The sequence below is a fragment of the Symphalangus syndactylus genome, chromosome 3, assembly GCF_028878055.3.
Source record: "Symphalangus syndactylus isolate Jambi chromosome 3, NHGRI_mSymSyn1-v2.1_pri, whole genome shotgun sequence".
NCBI lineage: Eukaryota > Metazoa > Chordata > Mammalia > Primates > Hylobatidae > Symphalangus > Symphalangus syndactylus.
The window spans coordinates 44,436,295-44,462,678 of NC_072425.2; the positions used below are offsets into that span (position 1 = coordinate 44,436,295).

The following is a 26,384-nucleotide window of genomic DNA, read 5'->3' on the forward strand; positions in this document are numbered from 1 at the left end:
GCACCTTGAGCACGAAGAGGAGGGAAGAGGTTCACTTGCATTCTTCATGAACAAGAGGACATTTGAGCTAGATCTTTAAGAATGTATAGGATATGAATGGAGACAGTTGAAGGAGGTCATCAGATAAATAATTGATAAGAGAAGGCCTGGACTCTGAGTGGGGACAATGTTATTGGAAAAGAGGAAGTACACACCAAAGACTGTTTCTTTCTTTTTTGAGAGACAGAGTCTAGCTCTGTCGCCCAGGCTGGAGTAGAGTGGCGCGATCTCGGCTCACTGCAACCTCCGCCTCCCGGGTTCAAACAATTCTCCTGCTTCAGCTTCCCAAGTAGCTAGGATTACAGGCACCCATCACCACACTCAGCTGATTTTTGTACTTTTAGAAAAGATGGGGTTTCACTATATGTTGGCCAGGCTGATCTCAAACTCCTGACCTCAGGTGATCAGCCTGCCTCAGCCTCCCAGTGTTGGGATTAGGATTACAGGCGTGAGCCACCACATCCAGCCAAAGACTGTTTCAAAGGAAGAAATGAGCAGGATGTGTATGTGTCCACAGTAGGGTAGGGGATCAACAGAAAGCAGAGGCAGGGAGGATATATGAGGATTAACCAAACACCTACTCTGTGCAGGCATCAGAGAGAATGGTATTCCTTAAGATCAAGGAGATCACAGACCAGTGAGGACATCAGAGTCCCATGAAGACATAATGCACATGTATTGTGGGATAGGCTGGTGACGAGGCAGTGTGATAAGCACAGTGACAGAGATGAGCCTAGGGACATACTCCAAAATTACGGGGATCTAGAACAGGAACCTTAATTCCTACTTGAATAGACTGAAATTAGATTAGCTTGAGAACAAAGCAGGGCCACAACTCGGGAGGGAAAGACTTAACATATTCAGAAGTGGTGGGTGAACTGAAGGACATGTGGCAGCCCTCCCCACAAGCAAGGCCTGGCAAGTAACGGGCAATCCGTCTGCTCTAAAGAAAGGCTGTCTGCTACCCTAGTATCTTGCCTGTCTCCTGACTCAACACCTCAAAAATAACCTTTGTTTTAAACTACAAAGGACCTTGGCCAGGTGTGGTGATCCCCATCTGTAATCCCAGAACTTTGGGAGGCTAAGGCAGGAGGATTGCTTGAGCCCAGGGGTTCAAGACCAGCCTAGGCAACAAGGGGAGTCCTCCATTGCTATAAAAATTAAAATTAAAAGTACTAGCCGGGCAAGGTGGCATGTGCCTATAGCCCCAGCTACTAGGGAGGGTAAGACAGGAGGATCCCTTGAGCCCAGGAGTTTGAGGTTGCAGTGAGATATGATCATGCCACTGCACACCAGCCAGGGTGACAGAGCAAGACCCTGTCTCCAAGAAAAAAAAGGTAGTATAGTATAGAGGTTAAGGACATGGGCTTGGACCCATGGCCTCAAATCCCAACCCTACCGCTGCTTCTGAGAGTGGAGCTTTAGAAAAAGAAAAAATGTAAATAAATTTTAAAGAAGGACCTCAATCTAATCCTCTCACTTTACAGTTGAGGAAACTGAGGCTCAGAGCAAAACAGGGCTTCCCGAGGCCCTAGTAACAGGGGAGAGTCTGAAATCAAGGCTTCATCATTTGCTTTCCAACCCCTCTCCCACTTCAGAACCCCCTCACCATCAAGATGCCCTTTTTGCTAGGTACTCTCAAGCCTCCCCGACTGTACCATTTGAAAACTCCAGGGCACTGCTCTCAACTCTGTCATTCATTTTTGTGACACTTGTCTTGGCACATCTTCTTTACTTGCTGTCAATTCCTCGTCTCGAAATTATAAAGCTCAAGGGGGTATTCTCTAAAGTCCTAGCCAGTACTGGTCATCCATGTTAGCACTGCCATTAAAATGGTTTTTCTGCAATCTAATTTCCACAGTTCACTGCCAAAGACACATAGTTGGTATTTTCTGATTATTTATGAGACTGGTGGAGCTACTGGCCAATGAAAGAGAGCATTACAGCAGAATGAAGTGATCCCAGCATTTTAGATGACCTTGTTATTTTGCTTAAGGCCTTTACACAGGTTTAACTGTGCAAGTTAAGCAGTTCCAGGTGAAATGGCAAAAGCAGGTGATCTGATCTGTTCACTACAGCTCCTTGAAGAGTGCCTGGTGTACATCAAGCACTCAATAAATATTTGTGGAATTAGATGCCACAACCAACCTGCTTGCCATTTGCATTTTTTTTTTTACTAATTATTGCTAGATGTTTTATTATTTTAAATTTCTCCTCTTACAAAGGATTTATCATAAAACAATCGTTTCCTTCTTGCAAATATCATTACAGTTCAAAGGAGGTAGAAATGGCAATGTTTTAAGAGCCTCACTACCACTATGATGCCTTCAGGATTTCATTTTATCCAGAGGTGAGAGTAATTGGACAGTACTCTTACCTGCCCACACATGTACATACCTGTGTGCCCAGGATGGCCATTCACCCAAGCTCTCCCTGCCTCTCCACCTTCTTTCTTTCCTTTTCGAGAGCTTTCCAGTCAAACTAGCACTAAACTTGCTTTCTCTAATGCATTCCCTCTCTACCACTTTTCCACCCACTCCAGACAGCCATGTAACTTGGAAGTGTTTATTTTCATCATCTGCGCCTGAGTGTGACTGTGTGCATGCAGAACCAGCCTTGTGTTGAAAGCCAGGGCTTCCCCACTTTCCCATCCTCACAGTCCCCTTTATAAACCAGATGAGAGTTCTTAAAAGTCCTAACCCCTTCCTTCCCCTTCCCCACACTCCATCTTAAACCATCCCCACCCACGACTTCCCTGAAATGTCTTTGGAATCGTTATTAAGGTATCTTCCATAGAAAGCAGTGTTGAAAAACAGAAGGTCCCCTTCTGTAGGTGTTCCCACTACAGCCTGCTTCTCGTCTACTGAGTACACTCTCCTCCACTCCCACCACTTCAGCTACAACCATCGGCTCTCAAATCTTCTGTAGGACAAGGGTACCAAGTATTTACCTCTTGCAGCACTCAGAATTACTCTGCACTGAGATCTATCCATATCCTGAAGGCTCTCCCTATCTGATGATGAGCTCTGAGGCATGGAACTACATTTTATTTGTATCTTAGGCACACAGTAGATTCACAGTAAGTGTTTGTTTTAAAAAAAAGTTGGGAGTGGGGACACAGGCACAGTGGCTCACACCTGTAATCCCAGCACTTTGGAAGGCAGCTGGGGGAGTACTGCTTGATGCCAGAAGTTTGAGACTAGCCTGGGCAACACAGTGATACTCCATCTCTAAAAATAAAAATTAAAAAATTAGCCAGGCATGAGCATCTGTAATCCCAGCTACTTGGGAGGCTGAGGTGGGAGGATCACCTGAGCCCAGGGATCTGAGGTTGCAGTGAACAATGACTGCACCACTGCACTCCAACCTAGGTGAAAGAGTAAAATGCTGTCTCTTAAAAAAAAAAAAAAAAAAAAAAAAGGCCAGGCATGGTGGCTCACGCCTGTAATCCCAGCACTTTGGGAGGCCGAGGTAGGAGGATCACCTGAGGTCGGGAGTTCGAGACCAGCCCGACCAACATGGAAAAACCCCGTCTCTACTAAAAATACAAAATTAGCCAGGTATCATGGCGCATGCCTGTAATCCCAGCTATTCAGGAGGCTGAGGCAGGAGAATTGCTTGAACCCGGGAGGTGGAGGTTGCGGTGAGTTGAGATCGCGCCATTGCACTCCAGCCTGGGCAACGAGCAAAACTCCATCTCAAAAAAAAAAAAAAAAGAAAAAGAATAAAGTGGCAGTGATAGAAGAACCTCTCTTCCAAGCCTCAATCTCTCTCCTTGGCATCAAACACATTTCCAATTATCTATCAGCCACCTCTGCGCCCCATCATGGGCACCTCAGAAAACTCCAATTCTCCATAGCCAAAAACAAACTAATTATTCCCCATACACCAAAATCTCCTGATTTCTGATGATGTCAGCCACATCAACTTGGCTTCCCAAAGCAGAAACATCAATGTAATCTTCAATCACATGCGACTAATTAACAAGACCTATGGTACATTTTACCCAAACATCTGTTCCCTCCTCTCCCATTCTCACTGCCCTTGTCTGTGGACAGACCTAATCTCTAAAATGGTCTCCCAAACTTCCATCCCTTCTTCCATACAACTACAGGGATCTTCCTAAAACACAGTGATCAAGCCACAGGCCTCCTTGTTAACCTCAGACATCTCTTCCACTGCCTAAACAATAAAAGTCCCAACTCTTCACATGGCATTCATGGCCTTTCTGGATCTGGCCCTGATTATAGCACCCCCACCAGCCCCTCATCCTCTCTATGTATTTTTCAACCTAACCAGACCAAACTCAACATGAGGTTTCCTTTAGCTGGAATCCTTTACCCCAAGGCCACCAAGGGCCCATTTTCAATTTCTCTTTTTTTTTTTTTTTTTTTTTGAGACAGAGTCTCGCTTCCAAAGTGCTGGCATTACAGGCGTGAGTCACCGCGCTCGGCCCATTTTCAATCTTCAAAGCCCAACTCTCATGCAATTTTTGTTAAGCCTTCCTCAATTAATACCCAGTCTGTTATGTTTATTTTCTTTATAATGGCTTCCTTCTAATATGGGTTTGAAGCAGCTTATGAATCACACACACTGCAACTAGATTTTTTTTTTTTTTTTTTTTTTTTTTTTGAGAGAGAGAGAGAGAAGAGAGACTAGCAGGGCAAAGATAAGACAAAGGTAAAAGAGATCAAAGTTAGGTGGTAAAGGAGCATTCAAAACCTGTGTCATGGCCGGGCGCGGTGGCTCACGCCTATAATCCCAACACCTTGGGAGGCCAAGGTGGGCAGATCACCTGAGGTCAGGAGTTTGAGACCAGCCTGGCCAACATGGTGAAACCCTATTTCTACTAAAACTACAAAAATTAGCTGGGCATGGTGGTGGGCGCCTGTAATCTCAGCTACTCGGGAGGCTGAGACAAGAGAATCGCTTGAACCCAAGAGGTGGAGACTGCAGTCACTGCACTCCAGCCTGGGCAACAGAGACAGACTATCCCCCCACCCCCAAAAAAAAACAAAAACAAAAAACAAAAACCTGTGTCATAAGTCTCATACTCATCTTGTTAGATATAGATTGCCCCTGAGTTCCCACTGGCTCAGAATGAGTTACTCTTCTATGAGCTCACTGCCAGTTGTACATGACTGTACTGTAGCACTTCCCATATTCTTTGCAGTTTGCTCTTTGCGTCCATCTCCCACACTGGACTGGGAAATTCCCAGGGGAATACATAATTTCTGACTCATCGCTGTATCCCCAGGATGTAACATATGACTCAGCACATGACTGGTGCTCAGCAGACATTTGTTGAATGAATTTTATCACGGACAGGGAAAACGGTACTAGTGCTTGTTGAACTGCACGCCAGGTATGTGAAAAAACATTATTTTATCCTCACAAAAAATGTACAAAGCTAAGAAATGGCAGAGCTAGGATTCAAACCCCAACCTGTCCATCTCTCCAAAGCAATTGCTCTTCCAACTATGCATGATGTTCCCTACCTTCACCATCGCTACGTACCCACCTACTCTCTCCTTCAATACCTGGTTAAAAACAAAACACCCTTCTCCTAGACGTCTTTCCTACTCACTCGGGACAGGAGTGCCTGAGTCCAGCCCTTGATCTTCCACAATACATTAACAAATCATCACCAACTGGGAGAGGAAAGGGTGCCCCCTCGGTAGCTGAGAACTGAACAGCCTGTTGGGTATTCTGCAGATGGTGGGGTGAAGTCCTCAGCTCCTTCTTCTCCTGCCTTTCCCCACAGGTGCAGTGCCTGGGCCCTTCCTGCATCTCCTCCTTCTTCAGGATCCAAACCCTTTTTAGTTCTCCCCATTCTAAACCCAAAATAATCTCCTCAGGCCCATTACTTCTCTAACCCAGTGAATGGCGTTGAAAATGCACTCCTCCATTATATCAGTGAGACCTTTATATTTTAAGCATCTCATCAACCATTAGGGCTGGCAAGCATCCCCATGCCCTGAAACCAAGAATTTTGTGAGAAGGGATAATGGCATTTTAGGAGGCCCAATCACCCCACCCTCCATCAATCTGAATATTTTTGGCAGCCTGGGAGTAAAAAAAGACAACCTATAACACCCCTCCCCACCCCCTGCCCCAGCAGCCTTTGTCCCCTAGCCCGGGTCTCTAAGGGAGGGATGAAATCTGGCCCAGCAATGCTGCACGGGAGGGATGGTGAACCCTGGTGCCTTCCTCTACATCTTCTTCCAGGACTTCAGAATCCTTCTTCTCCCCCTTGTCCATCCCATGTCTCTCTCTGGCCCCGGAGTCCCACAGCCGTCCTCAATCCTAACTCAGAAACTATGTTTTTAAATTAGTATCCAGCAATTTCCTTGGAATACAACCATCTCTGACATGCTGAAAGGAACACTCTCTGGCCCTGATATTATCCTACCTCCAGTTTTAAATGTATGACAAATATATCCCTGCATCCTATAACTACTCTCCTCGATACTGCAGGAACGTCTGTAACGTTAAATGTTATCACACCTAAGAAATACCCAACCTCCTGAATCGGAATAGGGAGACTAAATTCTTCACTGTTTCGTACTCCTAAATAAAGATTATTCATGCAATTTACAGTAACTACCTCATAGCGCCAGCGTGATGATTCAATGATAATTCATACCAACTGTTTAGTACCTAGGGCCTGGTACATAGAGAGTGCTCAAAATTTAGCTGTTATAATTTACATACATTATCTTTCACAACAGTACCTGAGGGTAGATATTATACCACGCCCCCTGACCCCTGCCTCTAATTTACAGAAACAGTAGCCCCGGCTCGGAGTAAAGGAGCTTTTCCAAGGTCAGTCGAGCAAGGATGTGATGCTCGGCCTTCATCCTGCAAGTGAGGGATCCCTCCCGTTACTCTGGTCGGGCGGGGCACTGGGGGTCTTAAAGGAGACAAGTATGGAAAAGCGCCGAGCACAGTGATCAGCACACAGTGGGGACGCCGGGATGGGAAGACCGCGGTACTGCGGGTCACCTGGATTACCCCCAAGCAGCTCCCCGAGCCCAGGAGTCCACAGCCCACCCCACTCCCCGCCATGGACGCGCCCCTGAGTCCCCCGGAGGCCCGCGCCCCGGGGCTTTGTAGGCAGCAGGCCGGCCCTACTCACCGAGTCCCATCGCAGCGCGCAGAGGCGGCCGCCCGGGGCCCGGCCTACAAGGCCGGGGTCGCAGCGGCTCGCCCCGAAAACCCGCCATGCCGGCCCCCAGCCCCCGCACGCCCGGCCCGCGCCCCCCACCAGCGCGCCCGCCCCGCTGCGGCCCGCCCGGAAGGGGAGCCTCCTACCTGCAGCGGCAGCGCGGCGGCCGCGGCGACCGGGGGAGGGGCCGGCGAGGCGCGAGCGCGGGCGGCCTGGGCTCCTCTCGCAAGCAGGGCGGCCGGGAGGGCCGCGGGCTCCCGAGCGCCGGGCGGCGGCGGCGCGCCCCCGGCCGGCCAGGCCTCGCCGCGCGCGCAGCGGCCACAAAGCCCGGACGCCGCCGCCCCCTCGCGGACCGCCCGCCGCCTGCTAGTCCGTCGGCGCCTCAGAGGAGGGCGGGACCGCGGCTCCGCGCCAGTCCGCACTTCCCCGAGCTGCGGCCGCCGGCCTCCAGGGGACTGGGGCGGAGCGCGGGGTGCCCCCAGCCCACCTGCCGGTCCGCACCGACCCCGCTCTTGACCGACGTCCTCGTGCTGATTTAGTTGCCTTTTTTCCCCACCTTTGCAGAGGAGCTCCTGAAGGGGCCTGAAAAACTGTTTTATTTCTATGAACAACAAAAGAATACATTTGTCACACGGGATTTGGCGGCCATGGACACGAGATAGTTCAGTCCAGGTACCCCGACTGAAATAAGCCCTTTTCTTTTAGGACTCCTTGATACTTGGGACAGCCAATCCCCCTGTGCTGAGTTTATCACAACTTCTGTTAATTTGCGGAATGTGCCTCCCCCAGGACAGCGACTGTGGTCACCGGAGCCCAGGACCTGTCTCGGACACTGTGCTGACTCAGTTGGAATTAATGCGTGTGTAAATGCATGCACAACAGCTCAGACCGTCGGGACGAGCCACCCTTTGCCCCTCCCGCAGAGTGGCTGGATATTTCTTTTGCCCTGGATCCATTGGGAAGATTCCAAGCCCAGAGACAGGCAGAGAGGGCTTTTTAACTTTTTTTTTTTTTTGAGGTGAAATTCACATAACATAAACCATTTAAAAGCGAACGATTCGGTGGTATTTATTACATTCATAATGTTGAGCAACCACCACTTCTATCTAGTTCTGAAACATCCATACTCCATTAACCAGTAATTCCCCAGTCCCTCCTTCCTCCAGACCCTGGCAACGACTCAGCTATTTTCTATCTCTATGAGTTTACCTTTTTCTGGATATTTCATATAAATGGAACCATACAATATGCGGCCTTTTGTGTCGTTTCTTTGACTTAGCCTGTATTTAAGATTCATCCATGTTGAGGCGTGGATCAGTACTTCACTCCTTTTTATGGCTGATTAATATCGCATTGTATGTGTATATTACAATTTGTTTATTCATTCATCCCTTGATAGATATTTGGGTTATCTCCACCTTTTGGCTATTGTGAATAGTGCTGCTCTGAACATGCCTGTACACAAATTTGAGTACCTGTTCCCAGTTCTTTTGGATATATACCTAGGAGTGGACTTTCTGGGTCATAGGGTAATTCTATGTTTAACTTTTCCAGGAACTGCCAAAAAGTTTTCCACAGCAGCTGAATGAATCATTTTACATTCCCACCAGCAATGTTTGAGGGTTCCAAGTTTCCACAACCTTGCCAACACTTGCAATTTTCCGTTTTTGTGTTTTAATTCCTTGAACATTTTTGAGACTGTTGCTTGCCCTCCCAACTCCCACTATCCATAGCCCTAAAATAAAAGCTGACCTAGGTTTTCACTATGTACAAAGAATCACGCAACCCTTTCTTCGCTCAAAAAACAATCCAGGGCAGAAGCACCAATAAAAATAAAGACCCTAAACTAAGAGCTATACTGATCATCATTCTTTTTCTTTTCTTTTTTTTCTTTCTTTTTTTTTTTTTGTTTTGAGACATAGTCTCTGCTGGAGTGCAATAGTGCAATCTTGGCTCACTGCAACCTCCGCCTCCTGGGTTCAAGCAATTCTCCTGCCTCAGCCTCCCAAGTAGCTGGGACTATAGGCATGTGCCACCACTCCCGGATAATTTTTGTAATTTTAGTAGAGACAGGGTTTCGCCATGTTGGCCAGGCTGGTCTCGAACTCCTGACCTCAAGTGATCCGCCCACCTCAGTCTCCCAAAGTGCTGGAATTACAGGCATCTCATTCATTATTTTAACAATAATTTGTCTGATGTCCAGGAGGCCTTGAAATTGTCCAGAGAGCCTGGAAACTAAAATTATGCCAGGGGAGTTGCTACAATGTGCTAGCAAACAAACTATGATACCACACTGAAAGCCAAGGCTGTACATCATTTACACTTGTTTTCCACTTAGTGCCATATTATAAGTCCAAGAAGATTTCCTTTTCAAATGCAGATACAATCCAGGGAAAACTATTGGGGTGTGACATTAGAAGGTCAATTCAGATTGGAAATTTGATTGATAAAGTGATGCAGTGTGAAAAAAGCACTAGATAAACGTGAACTAAGTTAAGCTCCTGAATCTCAGTTTTCTCATTTCTAAGATGGGAATATGATGCCTACCTGGCTGGGTAGATAAAAGCTTCTAGTCTTAACTTCAACAAATGATCAGTGTTATTTTATTGATTTAAATAATGATGATTGTAATCCCAGCACTTTGGGAGGCTGGAGCATGTGGATCGATTGAGCCCAGGAGTTCAAGACCAGCCTGGGCAACGTGGTAAAACCCCATCTCTACCAAAAATACAAAAATTAGCCAGTCTCATAACCTGGTCTCAAAATAAACAGGTAAAATCTTAAAAATAAAAAAATTAATGCTGTAATAAATAAATAATGGTGATTGACATGAGCCACAGGTAGATGTGCTGCTAAGGAGATATGGGAAACTCATATTTAGTCATGTGTCTCTCCTCAAATTAAGAGAGCAGACTAGGCCAGGTGCGGTGGCTCAAGCCTGTAATCCCAGCACTTTGGGAGGCCGAGGCGGGTGGATCACGACGAGGTCAGGAGATCGAGACCATCCTGGCTAACACGGTGAAACCCCGTCTCTACTAAAAATACAAAAAATTAGCCGAGCGTGTTGGCGGGCGCCTGTAGTCCCAGCTACTCGGGAGGCTGAGGCAGGATAACGGCGTGAACCTAGGAGGTGGAGGTTGCAGTGAGCCGAGATCGCGCCACTGCACTGCACTCCAGCCTTGGGGACAGAGAAAGACTCCATCTCAAAAAAAAAAAAAAGAGAGCAGACTATCTTGAAAACTAATGTGGCAGGGTAACTACTCAGGCCTACAATGTGGTGGCTGCCTTCCCAGCTCTCTCCTTGATCCCTGACTTAGTTCTGCATGCTACCTTGGACAACTGTCTTCTTTTTTTTTTTTTTTCTGAGACGGAGTCTTGCTCTTTCACCCAGGCTGGAGTGCAGTGGCGCGATCTCCACTCACTGCAGACTCCGTCCCCCGGGGTTCACGCCATTCTCCTGCCTCAGCCTCCCGAGTAGCTGGGACTACAGGCGCCTGCCACCTCGCCTGGCTAATTTTTTGTATTTTTAGTAGAGACGGGGTTTCACCGTATTAGCCAGGATGGTCTCGATCTCCTGGCGATCCACCCGCCTCGGCCTCCCAAAGTGCTGGGTTACAGGTGTGAGCCACTGCACCCGGCCTTTTTTTTTTTTTTTTTTACTTTGGATCACTTACATCAAATTAAATAGGTTTCTTGAAAACACATAGAAAAAAATAAATGTGAGCCATTTGATCAATAATAAAGCTATTACAGTTTCTTTGTAGAAAGTGTTAACAGAAGGGCAGCGTCTACGCAGAGTCTAGGAAAAGAAAACCATAAAGAACTCATTCATGTGACTTGTCCCTTTTTCAAATGCTGGAGGGTCCCTTCAGGAGATCCATTCCCGCGATGGAGATGAGTGATGCATTGCACTCCACAGGTTGCTGAGAATAGCTCTACATATGGTATCTTTTTGGCTGGGATCCAGGCTCACCAAGCAGTCTTGATATAGTAGTTGATTTCAATGACATCTTTTTTTTTTTTTTCCTTTTTTATTCCTTTTAGAGACAGGGTCTTGCTCTGTCACCCAGGCCAGACTGCAAGTTGTGATCATAGCTCACTGCAACCTCAAATTCCTGGGCTCAAGCGATCCTCCCACCTCAGCCTCCCTAGTAGCTGACACTACAGGAGCATACCACCATGCCCAACTCATTTTTTAAATTTTTATTTTTGTAGAGAGGGGGGTTTTCTTTGTTGTCCAGGCTGGTCTTGAACTCCTAAGCTTCAAGCAATCCTCCTAACTCAGGCTTCCAAAGTGCTGAAATTGTAGGCATCAGCCACTGCACCCAGCCTGGTTTCAACAAAATTTCCTTTCCTTTCCTTTCCTTTCCTTTCCTTTCCTTTCCTTTCCTTTCCTTTCCTTTCCTTTCCTTTCCTTTCCTTTCCTTTCCCTTCCCTTCCCTTCCCTCCCCTCCCCTCACCTTCCCTCCCCTCCCCTCCCCTCCCCTTCCCTTCCCTCCCCTCCCCTCCCCTTTCTTTCCTTCTTTTCTTTCTCTTCCTTTCTTTCTTTCTTTCTTTCTTTCTTTCTTTCTTTCTTTCTTTCTTTCTTTCTCTTTCTTTCTTTTTCTTTCTTTCTTTATTTATTTCTTTTCTTTCTTTCTCTCTTTCATTCTTTCTTTCTGTCTCTCTCTCTTTCTTTCTTTCTCTTTTTTCTCGGGATGGAGTCTTGCTCTGTCACCCAGACTGGAGTGCAGTGGCACAATCTCAGCTCACTGCAACCTCCGCCTCCTGGTTTCAAGCGATTCTCCTGCCTCAGCCTCCAGAGTAGCTGGGATTATAGGCACGCGCCACCACACCCAGCTAATTTTTTGTATTTTTAGTAGAGACAGGGTTTCATCATGTTGGCCAGGCTGGTCTCAAACTCCTGACCTCATGATCTGCCTGCCTCAGCTTCCCAAAGTGCTGGGATTACAGGCGTGAGCCAATGCATCTGGCAGGACTAAATTTTCTTAAATGAGGGAAAATGCCCTGAACATCCAACTCTGAACACTCTAGAGTTCTGCGATGAAAATACAGCTCTCTTTGAAAATTAATCCATTGGTATTTAGCTTATCCATCTGTCTGTTATGATTTTAACTGGCAAATCCAGTCTCCCCAAAGTCTAATTACTTATGGATATTAGAGGCTCTTTTCATCAGGCTCTTTTGGTGGCAAGGAACAGAGACTTATCCAAACTTGCTACAGGAGAAGGCTGTTTATTGAATCTTAGGTGTTGAAAGACAGGAACCCAAATGGAGAAGGACTTCAAGGAACTTAAAAGCCACTGGGGGACTCGTGCAGTGGCTCATGCCTGTAATCCCCACATTTTGGGAGGTGGAGGCAGGTGGATCTCTTGAGCCCAGGAGTTTGAGACCAGACTGGGCAACATAACAAAATGCCATCTCTACAAAAAATACAAAAATTAGCCAGGCGTGGTGGGAGGCTGAGGTGGGAGGCTGAGGTGGGAGGATCATCTGAGCCCAGGGAGGTGGAGACTGCAGTGAGCTGTGATTGTGCCATAGTACTTCAGCCTGGGCCACAGAAAAAGGCCCTTTTTCAAAAAGAAAAAGAGAAAAAAGCCACTGGGAACCGATTTTCCTCTCTCTCTCATTTGAAGTTAGTGTGTCTTTCTATGTCTCTGCCTCTCCAACTTTCTTTTTCTCTCAGTATTTTTTTTTTTAGACGGAGTTTGGCTCTTTTGCCCAGGCTGGAGTGCAGTGGCACCGTCTCGGCTCACTGCAACTTCCACCTCCCGGGTTCAAGCCATTCTCCTGCCTCAGCCTCCCAAGTAGCTGGAACTATAGGCAAGTGCCACCATACCCGGATAATTTTTGTATTTTTAGTAGAGACAGGGTTTCTCCATGTTGATCAGGCTGGTCTCAAACTCCTGACCTCAGGTGATCCACCTGCCTTGGCCTCCCGAAGTGCTGGGATTACAGGTGTGAGCCACCACGCCCAGCTGTCTCTCAGTCTTTTTGTATCGTTACACTGCTCTCTCCCTCTGCTTACTGATGCTGTGCTTCGTGCTTGGTCATCATAGACGCCACAGCCCAAGGTCAAGAAGGAAACTTCCTCCTTGTCTCTTGGTTCATATTTACCCAGACAAAATCTATAGGCTCAATCCATCGTTTCAAGCCAGGATGCAAGATGGCAATCTATGAATTGACTAGTTTTGGATTAGAAGTCCACTTCCGATCCAATCAGCTGTTATGAGATGGAGGGGCAGTATCACCTGGTACAAAAATAGCCACCTGGCACAAGCAAGGGCTGTAAGTGAGGGTATTTACCAGAAGTTGGCATGGGTAGGTAACTACACTGGAATCATTGTATTAATATGACCATATTTTCTGAGCCAAAAATTAGGATAAATAGTATAAAATGTATTTGGGATCCACTCTCCGGTGGTAGAGGCAGTCTGGATGATGCAGTTCAGGTGCTAAAATATCGCAACTTTTCAAGTATGTTGATAGCAAATGAGAATAATGAAACAAGATCTTTGAATTTGAAACTTTGCTGGAAATTTTGTCACTATAAAATAGTAGGTGACCTGCCAGGTGCAGTGGCTCATGCCTGTAATCCCAGCACTTTGGGAGGCCAAGGTGGGCGGATCACTTGAGGTCAGGAGTTCAAGACCAGAGTGGCCAACGTGGTGAAACCTTGTCTCTACTAAAAATACAAAAATTAGCCGGGCGTGGTACTGCGTGTCTGTAGTCCCAGATACTCAGGAGGCTGAGGTAGGAGAATTGCTTGAACCAGGAGGCGGAGGTTGCAGTGAGCCGAGATCACATCACTGCACTCCAGCTGGGCTACAAAGCAAGATTTTGTCTCAAAAAAAAAAAAAAAAAGTAAGTGATCTTATAAAGCAGAGTACTTACATCACAGAATTGTTGAGAGGATGAAATGAATTTATATATGTAAATCAATTTGATGGTTTCTATATAAATATTAACTATCATCATCACATATTGGAGAACTGGATAATCTTTTTTGTTTTTGTTTTTTAGGCGGAGTCTTGCTCTGTCGCCCAGGCTGGAGTGCAGTGGCGCCATCTCGGCTCACTGCAAGCTCCTCCTCCCGGGTTCACGCCATTCTCCTGCCTTAGCCTCCCGAGTAGCTGGGACTACAGGCGCCCGCCACCATGGCCGGCTAATTTTTTGTATTTTTAGTAGAGCCGGGGTTTCACCGTGTTAGCCAGGATGGTCTCGATCTTCTGACCTTGTGATCCGCCCGCCTCGGCCTCCCAAAGTGCTGGGATTACAGGTGTGAGCCACTGCGCCTGGCGAACTGGATAATCTTTGATCTGTGCTGACTCCACCAAGGTACGGTTATCCTGTTAGGTAATCTCTGACTGCCAATCTGCCTCTTTGCAAATTTCTCGTAAATACAACATCAAACAACAGCCAAGCAGAAGGATAGCTTTTAGGAAGCTTCAGGAAATAGCAGTGATGCCCTCTATCATCTTACCAATGCACACATAGTGTTGATATTCTATCTCAACATCCCCTTCCATAAGATGGAAACTATTCTTCAGATTGCCAGATATATCCAAATATCTTTTATAATAAATGGGTATTGAGAGAAATGGAAATACCTCAACCTGCAGAATCCAGCTGTCCAGGGAGCAAATGAGGGGAGGAGCTTGGAGCACTGAATAAGAGGCTACAGGTAGAAGTGTTGAGAAGCCCAAAAGACAGAGTTGAAAAGCACCCTAGAAAAGTGGCAGGCCAGGAAGTCATGGGGGACAGAGTCAGAATGAAATCCAGGCTGCATGAAAATTCCAGGACTCGTGCATTTCAAATGTCTACACCCCATCTTTTCCTGAGGCCCACTTTGTTGATTTTAAAATGGATAGACTTGCAAGGTACTGGCCACTGGACTTGCTGTTGCCACAACAATTTGATGTTGAGGTGGTTTTGGTGAACATATTCCAAGCCCATAATACATGGATTTTGAAATTTTTGTTTTTCTTTTTACTTTTTTTTTTTTTTTGAGACACAGTCTTGCTCTGTCACCCAGGCTACAGTGCAGTGGTGTGATCTTGGCTCACTGCAACCTCCACCTCCTGGGTTCAAGAGATTCTCCTGCCTCAGCCTCCCAAGTAGCTGGGATTACAGGCACGTGCCACCATGCCCAGCTAATTTTTTTTATTTTTAGTGGAGACGGAGTTTCACTGTGTTGGCCAGGCTAGTCTGGAACTCCTGACCTCATGATCCACCTGCCTCAGCCTCCCAAAGTGCTAGGATTACAAGCATGAGCCACCGCGCCTGGCTGAAGTAGCATTGAATTCTTAATGTAACTCAAAGTATGCAATAAATAACCATGAGTCCATACTGTACAAATAAATGATTGAATAAACAAATTAATTAAATTAATAGGGAAGAGTAGGCAAATCTTCTATGCAGAAGAATTCCAAATAATGTGTGAAGATACTCCATTCTTAAGGTGGTGGAGCATAAATCCCCACCCCTTAAGTATGAATTGTGCAGTGACTGCCTTTCAAAGGGTACAGTACAGAAAAGGGAGAAAAAAGAAGAGTAACTTTACCATGGAGAAACCTGACAAACGCTATTTCAGCCAGATGAATAAGGTTAATATCACTAGTGACAAGTCATGTTAACAGTCTGTACCCTTGAAATGGTATGATCAGAGTGGTACTACTTACCTTTTCAGATTTCCACCCCCAAACCCAAACTCCAGTCCAATGATTAGAAAAACACCAAACAAGTCCCAACTGAGGAACATTCTACAAAATACCTAATTAGTACTCCTGAAAACATCAAAGCTATCAAAAACAATAAAAGTCTGAGAAATTTCACAACCAAGAGGGGTATAGAAGACATGATGATTACATTTAATGTGCTATTTCGAATGGGACTGTCCAACAGAAAAAGGACATTAGGCAAAAATGAAGAAAATATGAATAAAATATGGGCTTTAGTTAATAATAATGTATCAATATTGGTTCACTGATTGTGACAAATATACCATTCTAATGTAAGATATTAACAATAGAGAAACTAGGTGTGGGATATATAGGAGTACTCTGTTCTATCTTCACAGTTTTTCTGTAAATCTAAAGCTACACAAAAATAAAAAGTTGATTTTTAAAAATTGGCTTCTATGTTATAGACACCCTTAACAACACTAAAAGACAAAATCAAAACAATGAGGTACTATTTTCAGATACCAGATTCACCACAATTTAAAACTAGTTGGAAAAAATGGGTTCTTTCATGGAAGTGTAAATCGATAGGACCTTTTTAAAGGGCAGTTGCTCTCAGAATGTTAAAATGTATATTCCTAGGTATCTAGAGAACGACTACTTTCACGTATGGAAAAAAGTGCATGCACAAGGGTTTCCTAAAGCATCATTAAAAAAAAAAAGTAAAACCTAACTTCTATCAAAAAGGAAATGATTAAATAAGCTATGGAATAGTCATATTTAGAACACCGTATTTCGGCCGGGCGCGGTGGCTCACGCCTGTAATCCCAACACTTTGGGAGGCCGAGGCGGGCGGATCACGAGGTCAGGAGATCGAGACCATCCTGGCTAACACGGTGAAACGCTGTCTCTACTAAAAATACAAAAAATTAGCCGGGCATGGTGGCGGGCGCCTGTAGTCCCAGCTACTCAGGAGGCTGAGACAGGAGAATGGCATGAACCTGGGAGGCGGAGCTTGCAGTGAGCCGAGATCGCGCCACTGCACTCCAGCCTGGGCGACAGAGCGAGACTCGGTCTCAAAAAAAAAAAAAAAAAAGAACACTGTATTTCATTGACTCGAGGATATGACCCTCTATAGCCTTCATTATTTTATACATCATTAAGAAAGAAAAATCATCCTAATTAAGCTATGACACAAAGCTTTCTTGCCATTTATAATTTTTATTTTATACTTATTGAAAAAGCTAATTAAGGCTTAAGATCTTTATTCCATATTATCCTTATGCATAAATTAAAAGGATTCATGAAATAAATTGATTACCATATAGCTAAATCCTCTTCTTAGAGTCTGAACCTTCTATATAATGTTTAGACTCAGAATCATCAATATGCCAGGCTGCTAACCTCCATTCTGCAAGTTTTGATGCATACCCAGCAGGCAATGACAACTACATCACTATTGCTGCCTAGCTAGCAGACAGCAACTGTAAGATGCATACCAATTTGAGAGATCATAAAATGTGAATAAAAAAGTGTGCCTTAGAAACAAGAGTATTTTGCAGCAGCTAAAGGAACTGAGGAATTCTAATTCATATTGCTAAGAAAAAATAGCAAGTTGCAAAAAATAATATGCAGTATAAGCACATTTATGGAAAAGAGCAAAATAAACCTCTATATTTGTGGGATATTCCCTGAAAATTTGGCTACTCAAATTTTCTTCCTTCTTCTTTTTTTTTTTTGAGACAAAGTCTCTCTCTGTCTCCCAGGCTGGAGTGCAGTGGCGCGATGTCGGCTCACTGCAACCTCCGCCTCCCAGGTTCAAGCGATTCTCCTGCCTCAGCCGTCGGAGCAGCTGGGACCACGGGCTCGCACCACCATGCCCGGCTAATTTTTTTGTATTTTTAATGGAGATGGGGTTTCACTATATTGGCTAAGCTGGTCTCAAACTCCTGACCTCAGGTGATCCGCCCACTTTGGCCTCCCAAAGTGCTGGGATTACAGGCAAAAGCCACCACATCTGGCCTCAGATTTTCTGTACTTGAAAATTCTATACTTTAGATACTTGAAATTACCTTTCAAGTATCTATAGAATGGCACAATAAGGGGGACCTCACAGCTCCCCTTTATTGTGCCATTCTATACTTTAGACACTTGAAAAGTAACTTTCCCAGAGTCCTATTGAGAGGTCACGTGATAAACTTCTTGTCAATGAGTAGCAGGCGGGCATTCCCTTAGGCTCCTTTTCTTGAATGAAAATATAAAACTTCACAAGAAGATGACTTTTGGCTTTTCTTATCTAGTACATGCATACAATTCCTCGAGAAACAGCAATCATCTTATGACCACAAGGACGAAAGTCACATGCTGGGAGTGGTGAACTGAAAGATAGAAGGACCCTAAGCGCCTGAGGGCATTGTTGAGCTGAGCCGCCATGCACTCCCGCTGTGCGCTGCCGACTCCTGGGCTTCTTTCCTTTCCTTTTCTTTATGTGGTAAAATATACATGAAATTTACCATTTTAACCATTTTTTTTGTTTTGTTTTGGTTTTGAGGCGGAGGCTTGCTCTGTCGCCCAGGCTGGAGTTCAGTGGCGCGATCTAGGCTGACTGCAACCTCTGCCTCCCGCGTTCAAGCGATTCTCTTGCCTCAGCCTCCTGAGTAGCTGGGATTACAGGTGCGCGCCACCACGCCCAGCTAATTTTTATATTTTTAGTAGAGACGGGGTTTCACCATGTTGGTCAGGCTGGTTTCGAACTCCTGACCTCGTCATCTGCCCGGCCTCCCAAAGTGCTGGGATTACAGGCGTGAGCCACCGCGCCCGGCCCATTTTAACCATTTTTAAGTGTGTTACAGTTCAGTGGCATTAAGTGCATCCACATGGCTGTGCAACCATTTTCACCATCCATCCAGATGTTTTCATCATCCTAAACTCTGCACCTGTTAAACACTAACTCCTCATTTCTGCCTTACCTTCAGCCTCAGGTAACCATTATTCTATGTTCTGTCTTTGTGTATAATATTTGACTATTCCAGATACTTCATGTAACTGGAATCATACAACATGTGTCCTTTTGTGTATGGTTTTTTTCACTTAGCATGGTGTCCTCAAGGTTTATCCATGTTGTAACTTGCATCAGAATTTCACTCTTTTTAAAGGCTGAATAAGATTCCGTACATACCACTTTTGTTTATCATTTATACGGGGACATTTGGTTTGTTTCCCCCGGGTTTTTTTTTTTTTTCAGGGTTTCGCTCTATTGCCCAGGCTGGAGAGCAGTGGCGCGATCACGGTTCACTGCAGCCTCAACCTCCCAGTCTCAAGCGATCCTCTAACCTCATGATAATGGTTATAATAGCACTTGCCATTTACTGGGCTTTTTCTGCGTACCAGGCACTGCGCTACCCCGATACATACGATGTCATTTAATCTTCACAAAATCCCTGTGACGCACACAACTATAATCAACTACATTTGATACAGGTAGCGATTGAAACTTGGACAGATAACTTGCCCAAGGCCACACAGTCACACCAAGCACTGGAATCTGGATCTATCTCACTGCAAAGCAGCAGTTCTTGACCACTAAAGTTAATTGAAAAAAAAAAAAAAATCAATAGACTTGATATGAGCAGTAAAAGACGCATCGTGTGTAAACTCAGGTCAGTCTCTGATGGGTTCTCTTTGAGTACCCCCGGGACACTCACTAAACGGCCCCAAGAGCACTAACCCCACAGAGCCCTAGCGGACTCCTGCTCCGATCCCTTCCGTGTTTTCCTTGTCACTGCAGTCTAAGCTTTGCGGCTCCTCCCCTTCTTCGCCACTGGCTCCTCCTACGCAAGCGCACTGTGACCCGGAACTTGACCACCGTTCCGCGTGTCTCGCAGAGCTGCGGCGCGGGCGCGGAGGGAGCGCGCGGAGCGGGGCGGTTGGGCGCGGCCTCTGTGTAAGCTGTGGGGCTTCGCGGGCTTTGGGTTGGGGAATGAATGGCGTGGACCGTACTTGTCAAATGGAGTCGCAAAAGTTTCGATTGCACAAGTGTTTCATCCATCCATCCGTTTACTCCAGAAGTCCGTACAGTGTCAATGACTGCTGTGTGCTGGCACCCACCTGGCACAAAGACTGTGCTGCCTGCGTACCCGCACTTGATAGATACAGCAGTTCATGCAGGAAATGGGGACTAGGGGATGTGAAAGATGTTCCTGGAACCTCCCTCCTTGCTCACAGCCCCCATTTCCCTATCCCCTCACCCCCACCGCCAAAATTCATATAGGAGATGCCTGCATCTAGCAGGAATGGCACCAGGTTGTCTCTAGGGTTACCATTCCATGCTCCTCTGTTATCCAGAAGACCCGTACCTACCCCATCCGCATTCATCGAGGGTCATGTAATGGCCTTTAGTGTTAATGTCCTCCTAAGACTGTATGATCTAGGAAGGTAGAGACAAGGTCTTGCTCACAGTTGAGTCCCCTCACAGTTGAATACCCAGATCCTAACACAGAGTTTGGCCCAGGTAAGATTCAGATTTACCTCAATATAAGGTACATAAATGAGCAGCTACTCTGTACAGTGGGCTATGTGATACATAGCATAAAAAATAGGCTAAGTCTGCTTTCTAGGAGCTCACATTCTAGAAGGGTTGGAACGCTTTTCATAAGATAAGGTGAGGAAAGGGGGCACTCAACAAAGGAGCAAATAGCTAGGGATGGGGACTGTCGAAGGCAGACCATTGATCCTCACGCTGGTCCCCAGAGATAGAGAAAGAGAGAACAGGGAGTTGGGGAGGGAGGGGAAGAAAGGAAGAAAAGTAGTAATTTTGTTTTGCTTGCTTATTTGTATTTTTGTGCCAAACTATTTTTTTTTCTATTATGTTTTCTCAAAAGTTGAATAGTTTCTCACATCTGCAGCAACCTGGGCCATTATGGCATGAATTCCTCTTTCCTCAATGTCTGCTTCATGTCAGTCCTCTAGCCTCTCTCTCCCAGTTCTTCCTCCCGACACCTACCACTCCTCTGATTGCTTAACAAGTGTTAAATTGTAGAAATGGTTTCTGTTCTCATTGTTCAGCTTCACAACCACTTTATTTCTAGAATATATGGTCTTTAACTCATTAAGAAATAGCCAAACGGACCGGGTGAGGTGGCTCACGCCTGTAATTCCAGCACTTTGGGAGGCCGAGTCGGGCGGATCACGAGGTCAGGAGATCAAGACCATCCTGGCTAACACAATGAAACCCTGTCTCTACTAAAAATACAAAAAATTAGCCGAGCGTGGTGGCGGGCGCCTGTAGTCCCAGCTACTCGGGAGGCTAAGGCAGGAGAATGGCGCGAACCCACAAGGCGGAAGCTTGTAGTGAGCGGAGATCGCACCACTGCACTCCAGCCTGGGTGACAGAGCGAGACTCTGTCTCAAAAAAAAAAAAAAAAAAAGAAAGAAATAGCCAATCTATCTATCTATATACACTAGTTTATAATTTCCCAGTTCCAAAAAGCTTTTCATCTATCCAGTTTTTTTTTGTTGTTGTTGTTGTTTTGTTTTTTTGAGACAGAGTCTGGCTCTGTTGCCCATGCTGGAGTGTAGTGGCATGATCTCAGCTCACTGCAATCTCCACCTCCCGGGTTCAAGCGATTCTCCTGCCTCAGCCTCCTGAGTAGCTGGGATTACAGGCACGTGCCACCACACCCAGCTGATTTTTGTATTTGTAGTGGAAATGGGGTTTCACCATGTTGGCCAGGCTGGTCTCAAACTCCTGACCTCAGATGATCCACCTGCCTCAGCCTCCCAAAGTGCTGGGATTACAGGCGTGAGCCACCACGTCCGGCTCCATCCATCCAGTTTTATAAGCAAGCATGGTAATCTGGTAGATTATTTGACACTATCCCCACTCTTACATTCCCATATCCAATATATTATCAAGTTTTGTCAATGTTATGTCCCCCACATTTCTCAAACCTGTCTGTGTCACACCATCTCTACCAGCACCTTAATCCAAACTTTTACCTGGATTAGTGCTATACCCACCTCAATTTCATTTTTGTTTGTCTGCCAATCCATTCACCCCAGAGCAGAATAATAATATTCTTAATATGCAAATCTAATCTGTCATTTGATCCTAACACCTGTCAATGATTTACTTTTGTTTCAAGGATGAAGACCAAAATCCTTAGTGGGACCTACAATATTGCCCTGCCAAAATCTTCACTCTGTTTTACTTTGTTCTCTCCCCTTTGTCTTTCTGTCTTACCCACTGGCCTTTGTTCCTTAAAAACACCCTTCTACTACAGGGACTTTGCACATACTATTCCCCCCTACTTCATGTATTATTTTCCTTGTTCTTCATATTCTTAGCACCTACACATCCTCTAGGTCTCAGATTTAACATTACTTCTTAAGAGAAACTATCTCTGACTCCCAGATCAAGTCATTACAAAGATGAATTCTGCCAAGTAAGCATGATCAAAGCAAAAGTGTGTGTTCAGAACTCCATTTGCTCCTCCTGGTGCACTCTTCACTTTTCTCTGCCATGCCTTGTGGCCAAGGAGGCTGATCTGTGTGGACTATACTAGGGAGGAGGGCCTCCCTGGCCCTCAGAGCAAGTGAGGGTGTCAAGATGTTTATCCCCTGCACCTCCAAGCTGGGTCGCTGCAGGCTGGCTACTCCCTCAACCAAGTGCCAGCTACAGCTTTTGTCAGGCAGCTGTCTCCACGGAGGTTTCTTTGTCCCCAAGTTCTAGGAACTGCTGCCTCCTCTTGCTCCTCCAGGCTAAGGGGTGTCATCAACAGTGCTGTCACATACTATATTATTACTTCTGGTTCCCCTAATCCCTGCCCACTCCTTTGTAAATAGTTCTTGTATTTAACACTTCTCAAATTACCCTCTTGCTGTGTGCCATCTGTTTCCTCTGGGGACCCTGACTGCCACATTGCCCTGGGGAATTTTTGGTGTAACTAAAGTTTACATCATTGGTGTCAAAACTTTTATTCATGGCCAACAAAAAGGATTATCTAGTCCTTTATATTTAAAAATGGAATACTATATGGTTACTGAAAAAGCATGTTTTTGAAAATAGAAACAGGATAGAAATATGTTGAATTTGGTCTCAATTTTATTTTAAAAAATCATTAACTAATATGTGTCTATATTCAACAGATATGCTTCAAAATGTTAATAGTTGCTTTCAGAGTGACAGGATTACTTTTTTGTGTATGATTTTCTCTATTTTCCTGGTTTTCTGTCATAATATTACATTTTTATGGTAATAATAAAGATATATTATATATACATACACACGTTATTTTAAGACATTTTTAATTGATCCAATTATTCGTTATAAAATCCATTAATTAATTAAAGTATAAATTAAACAAGACAATGAAAGTATATTGCCTAGGATGCTACTTGCACAAGGTGGACACTCAATATATCAATGACAATTTATCGTGACAAATAAATGTTTTCCAAACTTCTCAGCTTTATTAAACAAAATACAGAGAACACAAATTAGACCTTTCTGGATGACTTGGGAATATTAATTATTGTATTGTACTTTAATAGAATGCTCTGAGCTCACTTAATTCAATTCTTTCATTTAACATACCAAAAAAAATCTGTAAAATAGAATCATCCCCAGAGAGGTTAAGTGACTTCCCTGAGGTCATATACAGCTAATTAGTGCTCTCAGCTCATTTTTTTCTCTCTAAAGACTTCCTCCAAGATCTGCTTCCTTTCCTCCAGAGAAATACTTCTTTTCCTATATTTGTCACTACCTGCAACTTATTTAATTCTATTGCAAACTTTTTTTTTGAGTAATTAACCCTATTTCTAACTCTGTAATACTACAGTATGTATTTTTTCCTTCTCTCTCCTTGTCTCAGTTCTATTTTGATTCTGGAAATAGATGTTATCAAGTGAAATGAATACTAATAATAGATAACAGTGAAAGGAAATAAAATAGATTCAGAATAAACTTAGATTTAAGAATGAGTTGTTGCAGGTAGCAACTATCTGAGGCTGGTGACACAGTTGGTAAAAAGAATTTACCAAGGCAGGCTGGGCATCGTGGCTCACTCCTGTAATCCCAGCACTTTGGGAGGCTGAAGTGGGCAGATCAGTTGAGTTCAGGAGTTCGAAACCAGCTTGGCCAACATGGTGAAACCCCATCTGTACTAAAAATACAAAAATTAGCTGGGTGTGGTGGCACATGCTTGTAATTCCAGCTACTTGGGAGGCTGAGGAGGGAGAATCGCTTGAACCAGGGAGGCAGTGGTTGTAGTGAGCCGAGATCATGCCAGTGTACTCTAGCCTGGGTGACAGAGTAAGTGAGACTCAATCTAAAAAAAAAAAAAAAAACAAAACAAAAGAATTTACCAAGGCAGTATATGAGAGAAAATAGTAAAAATGCATTGCAAGAAGGCAATGGGCAGATCAGCAAGAGCAGAGCTGACTGCAAAGAGACAAAGGCTTGCTGGGGTTTTATAGGATGATGCTTGTGCTGGAGAGGACTATGTGCAGTACCAATAATGGCTAGCTTGCAGTTAACTAACTTGCATTTTTCTGTCAGCTGAGGGACTGGTGATAGCTGGGTGCAGGAAGATTTTGAGTTATTTGCACAGGAGGGCTATGTGTCCTGGACCATGAAGAAAGGCAGACTCACAGCTTATCTGCTTTTTCTTTTTGCTTTCCCCTGCTCCCACCAGCCTGACTCCTTTTCCCTAATTAGGACTCCACATGAATGCCATCAACTTTTAGAGCCAATTAACATGCCTTGTACTCCCCTTCAGAAATCACACAAATGCCTACCATCACCTTTCTCCACCTCCTTATACTAACAGTACTTTGGTGAGGTATAATTTATGTATTAAAAATGAATACATTTAAGTGTAAAGCTTGATGAATTTTGACAAATATATACACCTGTGCAACCATCATCCAGATCAAGGTAAAGAAATTTCCTTAACTTCGGGAAATTCCAGTATGTCTCCTTCGTGTCATCTTCCCCCCAGACCCCATGAGACACACCGCTATTCTGATTTCTATCACCATAGCTTGGTTTTGTCTGTTCTTAACCTTCTTATAAGGAATCATGCCATGCGTACTCTTTCATTCTGTGTATGAGCTGTTCATTTCTTTATATTGCCATATAGTATTCTACTGTGTGAATACACCTCAATTTATTTATCTGTTCTTCTGTCGATAGACAATTGGGTTATTTCCAGTGTGGGCTATTATTAATAAAGCTCTTATAAACATTCCTGCACAAGTCTTTTTTGGACATACAGTAAACTTTCTTAAAACATGAGGGTTTTTTTGCTTTTTTTTTTTTTTTTAGCTCATCAGCTATTGTTATTGTATTTTATATATGGCCCAAGACAATTCTTCTTCCAATATGGCCCAGGGTAACCAAAAGATGGGACACCCCTGGATATGCCTAGGAGTAGAATTGCTGCATCATGAGGTAAGTGCATGTTTCACTTTTTAAGAAACTACCAACAGTGGCTGGGCGCGGTAGCTCACGCCTGTAATCCCAGCACTTTGGGAGGCCGAGGCAGGCGGATCTCGAGGTCAGGAGATAGAGACCATCCTGGCTAACACGGTGAAACCCTGTCTCTACTAAAAATACAAAAAATTAGCTGGGCGTGGTGGCGGGCGCCTGTAGTCCCAGCTACTTGGGAGACTGTGGCAGGAGAATGGCGTGAACCCGGGAGGCGGAGCTTGCAGTGCGCAGAGATCGTGCCACTGCACTCCAGCCTGGGCGACAGAGCGAGACTCAGTCTCACAAAAAAAAAGAAAAAAAAGAAACCACCAGTTTTCCAAAATGGTTGTTTTATTTTATACTCTTTCTTTCCCATTACCCCACATCCTCACCAATACTTAGAATTACCAGTCTTCCAAATTTTAGCAATTTTGATGAATATGTGTTAGTCTCTCATTATGATTTTAATTTGTTGAGCAACTTTTCATACATTTAGCAGATATCTTTTCTGTGTGTGAAATATCTGTTCATTTTGCCCATTTAAACACTTGGATTGTCTGTCTTTTTATTACTGATTTGTAAGAGTTCTTTAGATATTCTGTTTACCTGTTCTTCATCTTTTCCAGTCTGTAGCTTGCTGTTTCACTTCTTTAAAGTGTCATTTAATAAACAAAATTTTTTAATTTTTAAGAAGTCCAATTTATTGACTGTTTTTTTGTCCAGTTAGTGAATTGTGTTATAGGAAACAGTTATCTGGCCCAGCACGGTGGCTCACACCTGTAATTCCAGCACTTTGGGAGGCTAAGGTGAGCAGATCACTTGAAGCCAGGTGTTCGAGACCAGCCTGGGCAACATGGTGAAACCCTGTCTCTATCAAAAATACAAAAATTAGCTGGGCATGGTGGCAGATGCCTGTAGTCCCAGCTACTTGGGAGGCTGAGGTGGGAGGATTGCTTGAGCCCAGGAGGTGGAGGTCGCAGTGAGCTGTGTTCACACCACTGCACTCCAGCCTGGGTAACAAAGCATGA

General features: G+C 44.7%; 1 protein-coding gene across 3 annotated transcripts in view; it reads right to left on the bottom strand.

The window, feature by feature from the left end:
* MSANTD3 (Myb/SANT DNA binding domain containing 3) overlaps positions 1–26,384 on the bottom strand; it is a 77,978-nt gene that overhangs the window by 15,751 nt on the left and 35,843 nt on the right. The window contains exon 1 of one of the 3 annotated variants that reach the window (XM_055271686.2): positions 7,354–7,595. The exons of 1 other annotated variant lie outside the window; for it this stretch is intronic. The gene's annotated coding sequence lies outside the window, so the exon portion shown is untranslated. Of the gene's footprint in view, positions 1–7,177; positions 7,320–7,353; positions 7,596–26,384 lie in introns of those variants that run through there. One more of the 3 variants, XM_055271685.2, reaches the window with a different exon arrangement.